The following is a 6000-nucleotide window of genomic DNA, read 5'->3' on the forward strand; positions in this document are numbered from 1 at the left end:
GGCAATCCATGCAGGGACTCCAGTGTTGCAATGCTGAGAATCACAGTGAGTAACTTTCAGGCAGCGAGAAAATCACAGGGACAGCAGCACTGTGACCCTCAGAGCTGAGTCAGGGGCCTAAACTCCCTAGACAATGCATGGGCAACACAGGCACCTTACAATGCATTTCACAAAAGCCACCTCAGTAGGTGGGGAGCCATGTAAGTTAGCCAATGGGAGATGCTGACAAGTGGTGTCCTAAGCCACACCCCTCTCACGGATAGGGGTCTAAATCTGGGCTGCAGAGGGGTGAGTGTCTCTGCTTAGCAACCCACAAACAGGAACCCACCATCTGACGTCCGGGGCCTCCAGTCGTGGCAGCTCCTAGTGCCTGGTAGTGGTGGCAGCAGCTGGGAGCCCCAGGCCCTTTGAAATCGCCCCAACAGGCTGCAGGGCTCCTAGGCGCAGGCGCTGGATGGGTGCAGTGGCACATTAGGGGAAGGAAAAGCCCCCGACCCCAGCAGGAGCCGCACTGAGCAGGGATGGGGAGAAACATCCCTGGACACTGGCTGCTGGGTAGGGGGCAGGGGAAGTCCCAGACCGCGACAAAAGCCATGCAGGGTGGATAGGAGAAGCCCTGGACCACAGCAGGAGCCACACTGGGTGCGGGGAAGAAGCAGCCCATGACCCTGGCAGAAGATGGGCTGACACCCCACCCCCATGGAGCTGGCCTGAGCCCCTCCATCTCCCGTGCCCCCTATGTGGAGCCCAAACTACTCACCTTGGTATCTCCATTTCCCCCATCACCACACAGCCATGAAGAGATTCAGCCTAGGAGGCAGGGTCAGCATTAGCCCCATTTGGCAGGTGGGATCTAGGGTACACAGAGGTGAAGTGACTTTCCCAAGACTAAGCAGTGAGTCAGTGGCAGAGCAGAGAACCAAACTCAGGACACCTGAGCCCCAGGCCTGTGCCTGAACCACTAGGCCACCCTTCCTACCTGAGCAGGGGCAACCTCCTCTGCGGGCACTGGACAGAGCCCCCAGGGGGTGGGGAGCAGAGAGAGATGAGAAAAAGGACATGGGTGGGAAGCAAGAAAGGGAAACATCAGGAAGGTGAGGAGCAAGGACTTAGATAAGAAACAAGAGGGAGGGAAAGGGGCAGGGAGCGGAGAAAGGAAGGGAGCGGGGAAAGACTCCCCACAGCTTGTGAGTCCCATGCACCTTCTTCCCACAGCCATCAATGGCCCTCAGCTCCCAAGCAGGGGCTAAGCTGGGGTGAGGCACAGAGTGAACTTTACACAGGGGTGTCAGTGAACGCAGCTTGTAGCTGAGTGTAATAATTTTAATACACTGTAATTCATGGTAATGTAATGCTGTAGTTCATTACTATTTTAATATTGACATTGCTGTAATACCAGTGATAGACACACACTCAATAACTAGAATATGGAGGAAGTGTGTGTATAAATATGCTGGAAATTGCCATTTTGGACGGGGAGACTGAGCCAAACACACACACCTCACCTTTAAAGCAGGAGGAAGCAGAAAGGAGTTGGCAGTGGGCAGGAGACGCTTGGGGGAGGGGATCTAGGGGGCAGAGCGGGAGAGGAAGAGATGGAGTGGGGCGAAGTGGGGGCTTGGCCTTTGGGAAGGAGGCAGAGTTGAGAAGGGGCATCCACTGGCAAAACCAAAATTCAGCACCTATGGCGTGTGGGGCGATATCAGCAGTGGCGGCGAAGGCAGCCGGGGGGCATATGGAAGGCCTGGCCATGCTGGAAGAGTGCGCCCAGCAGCACAGCCGGCAGCTCGCTGGGCACCAGCCAGCACAGGCTCTGCTCAAATGTCAGGTGGAGGGGTCCACGTGGGCATGGCTTGTGCATGCGGGCACCAGCGGGGGCCCATTGACTGTTCTGCCCTGGGGCCTGGAATTGCTGTTGTTGGGCCTGGGGGGACTGTGCTCATGTCCTGCTTGAGGCCCACAGCCCAGCTCTGTGCGTTCCCATAGCTTGTCCTCTGTGTTCGTTCCCCTTTCTGTTCACTGTGGTGGTTTAGATCAACGATGACACTCATTTAGGGGGCTTTCCTTGGGTAACTGAGAGATTTACGCTCTGAATTCTCACTGGCACGGTGCTTTAAAAATCTTAAGCAGGCCAGCCCCCCAAAATCATGAGGTTTAATAAGAACAATATAGTAACTATTAGTATTGTTTTATTTGCCTTTTGGTTTCTCAGATCTTTAGACTGCACTGTGGTGAAATTTTTAAGTGTTTCTCTGCAACAAAAAGAACTAGATACTTTCTTTGTTTAGAAAACAAAAACCGAGAGTCTCACCTCCTCACATGCTTCCAGGAGCTGAGGCTTCATCAAACACCCCAAATATCACAAGACTCATGATAAAATCATGAAAGTTGGAGATGCTGCAGTCCCTTTCCACTGGAACAAGCAGCGTTAGTGTAAACGAGAATCAGGTCTTGAAAACACTGATTCCAGCTTAACCAAGTTTTTAGCCTGAGAGTTTGTCATCACCAGGCTTGGAAGAATGAGCTTTTATTCATAAATGTTGGCAAACGTTGCTTTTGCTGTCTACACACAGACCAATGACAAATATTTCAATTGATAATAAATGAAAATTACAGATACGCAAAGTAAGGACAAGGCTGCTTGAGAACTTATTCGAGTTTGACTAAAGGACAGCGACTCTGCGTCTCTTGACAGGTGATGCGACCATCTGTGTTTTCATGGTTATAAAGCTTCAACTTTTTGAATCTCGGTGTCTGCAGCCATTAAATCATTGGGGTCTGACTTGCTATTGACGTATCCCCCCCTAATTTCCCACAACTGTGAAAACTGAAATTGAGAACTATTGGAAGGAAATGCTAATCCCAGAGTTTTGTGCAAGTGTGAAAATTTAACTCATTGAATATTGAAAAAATGCTTAAAACTAGCTGCAGTACTAGCTGTGTGTGTATATATATATATAATGAATTCTGCCAAGCCTGACTATTTTTCCTTAGACACACACACTCTGCTTCTTCAGGGGCACCACCATAGGCGGATGCCCACCAGCCACAGGCCTGGGCAGGGCCGGCTCCAGGCACCAGCCTACCAAGCACGTGCTCGGGGTGGTACCTTGGGTGGGGGCGGCGATCGGGGTTTGTTTTTTTGGTTTGGGTTTGGCCAGGCGGCGCTGCGGGGGGGCAGTGACTTGGGCAGCGCGACGCGGCGCTGGGGGGGGCGGGGACTTGGGCGGTGCAACGTGGCACTGGGGGGCGGAGACTTGGGAGGCTCGAGGGAGCGCTGGGGGGCCAGGGACTTGGGCGGTGCGACACGGCGCTGGGGGGGACGGGGTCTTGGGCAGCCCCACATGACGCTCGGGTGGGCGGGGACTTGGGGGATGTGGCGCGGGGGGGCGGAGACTTGGGCGGCGCAACGTGATGCTCTGGGAGGGGTCAGGCAGCGCTTGTGGGGCGGGACGGCGCTCTTTTTTTTTTTGCTTGGGTGGCAAAAATGTTAGCGCCGGCCCTGGCCCTGGGGCACATGTCACACAAACGCCTGCAGGCTGCAATGTTCCCGAGGGCTCCTCCCCGCCCAGCAGCAGCCGAGTAAGTCCCAGGAAGGGAAACACCCAGCGGCTGCTGCAGGAGCTGCCAAGGCAGAGCCCGGCCGCCCTCGCGCGGCTTCTCTCGTGCACTGAATGTCGCTTGTTCTGGGGCTGCCCCTGGGGGCGGGGCTTCTGCCTCTTTTGTTGGTTGGTTTTTAATTTCCCTCCGAGAGCGTGATTGGCTCCCGGTTACCCAATCGGCTTTAAAAAAACTCTAAAAGCTCATTACTGTGCCTGCGCGATTTTTGGTTTCGCTTTCGCCGTCCTCCGGTTGCTGCTGGCCCCGTTCCTCCTGCAGCCCCACATGGCTGGTGCGGGCACCTGGCTCAAGTGCAGGGGCCTTGACTTGCTCGTTGGGGGGGGGACTATCAACTGCCCCCCATCTCCCTCCTGCACCCAACACCCCCACGTGGCTGCGCCTGGGTCACTGCGGGGGGTTGCAGTTAGTGGGGGACAAATAGCTGTAGCTGCAGCGGGGCAGCATCGATTTACCTGCCCCTACCCGGCTCGCCTGGTAGTTGCATTCATGGGGGGGGGCACAGGCTGTGTGGGGGAGGGGCAGGTGGAGGCTACAGCAGGGTTGGGGGGAGTTGGATGGGTTGGCACAGTTGGTCTTGGAACAGTGGGGGTGGCTCCACTGGGCTGATGGGGGGAGGGGACTGGCACCTACTGTCCAGTGCTAATTATTGGTCAGTCTTTGGGCACTGGGGTGCACCAGCTTGGGATGGGGTCTACTGGGGGTCTGGTCCAGTTGTGTAATGGCTGTGTGTGTCTTAGGTCAGTTCAGAGTGGGGATGCATTATAAATATGGAAACAGGAAATCTGTCCACCCACACACCCATAGAGAGTATTGTGCCCCTGGGAGAAGAGTTTGGTGTTTACTGGGATGTGTCACTTTCCAGCCTGTGCAGCTCCTGGCCACGGGTATCTGGTTAAAGCCACCAGCTGCCCTATCCGGACCACAGAGAACGATGGAAGCTGTGGAACAGCAGGCAGCCTCTCCCCAGCCAAGGGAGAACCAATAATAGAAACCTTCCCACCCCAAGGCAAAGGGCAGCCCTGGAGGGAGAGCCTCTCCTAAATACAGAAACAAGAAACATTTAGGAAAGAGCCCCCCTCAGTCTAAGGCAAAGGGATGTAACAACCCTGAGGGGGAGACCTCTCCATTCCTGTCTCTGAATTTAATATTTCAGACCTGTAGAAATATTCACCAGAACCCACATGGTCAGAGTTAAGGGTGGTTCAATACTGGGCCATGAGAAGGTTTCTGTTTACTAGTGTATGTGTGTGTGTGTGTATCCCAGATCTGGTTAGGTGCCACTGGACTGTTGTCAGGGGAATCCAGGTATCTGAGCCCCAGGATCCCCAGAGTAGTCAAGACTCTGGCACTAGAACAGAGCCCATCCACTGCTCCAATCTTGGAGTCCCTAGGCACATTCTTTGGGGACTCTCCCTCTATCTGAGGTGTGAAACCCGCTGCCTAACCCCCAGTGCAGAGCTGACCCTCCAGACTCCCACTTGCTTAAACACACCATCTCCCAGAACTCCACGCCAAGGTGAGAGCCTTCCTGTTTCAGCTGAACTCTCTGGAGGCACGCAGTAGTTGTGAAGCATCTCACACACAGGGAGAGACTCTTTGCACAAGTCCAACACACCATTGCTCTTTCAGTTAACCAGAAAAACTACAAGAGAGTTCAGATCACGTAGCACAAAATGACCAACCTAACTGCAGTGCCCCTCGCTAGCTCACCCTTCCCTTGGGAGTCCTGGGGCCATCTGGGCCTAGGAAAGCAGGCAGGGCCTCCAGCCTCATGAACCTGCTGCATGCTGGGCGACTTTGCTCTCTCCTTCTGAGTTGGAGACAAAGAGACTCAGGTATTACAAAGCTGAATGTCACTGGGTCTAAATTGCAGCTGCCTAGAAAGTCACTGGAACCACACCGTGAGCCACAAACCCTGAGTGTTGGAGAGATGTAAGTGCCTTAGAATGGGTTACACAGAAGCCAGCGCGCTAGGCAGGGAGCTGCCTAAACCAGTCAGTGGGAGATGCTGAGCAGAGGGGAATTGTATAAGGAGTCCAGACCCCTCACTCAGCTTTGTGGATTGCAGGGCTGTTCCTGTGACTCTCTAGAGCCCCCTGTCTTTTGGTACATTTTGTTTGTGAGGTAAATGCCCCAAAATACAGAAAATTCAGAAGCCATTTCTCTCTTCTTAGGATCAAATTTGGAGCTGTTTGGGGAGTTAGAGGAAAGAGGGAGATGAGAAATTGGCATTTAACTACAGTGGGGAAAAGGAAAACCCAGGAACTGCTGGTAGGTACCGTTGTTACTCATCAGTAAATCTGCACAGGGATGTTATCAATGATCAGATCTCTGTGAGTAACAGGAGAGTAACAGCGAGTAACATGCTCCCCCCGTGAC

The sequence above is a fragment of the Mauremys mutica genome, chromosome 12, assembly GCF_020497125.1.
Source record: "Mauremys mutica isolate MM-2020 ecotype Southern chromosome 12, ASM2049712v1, whole genome shotgun sequence".
NCBI classification, from domain to species: Eukaryota; Metazoa; Chordata; order Testudines; family Geoemydidae; genus Mauremys; species Mauremys mutica.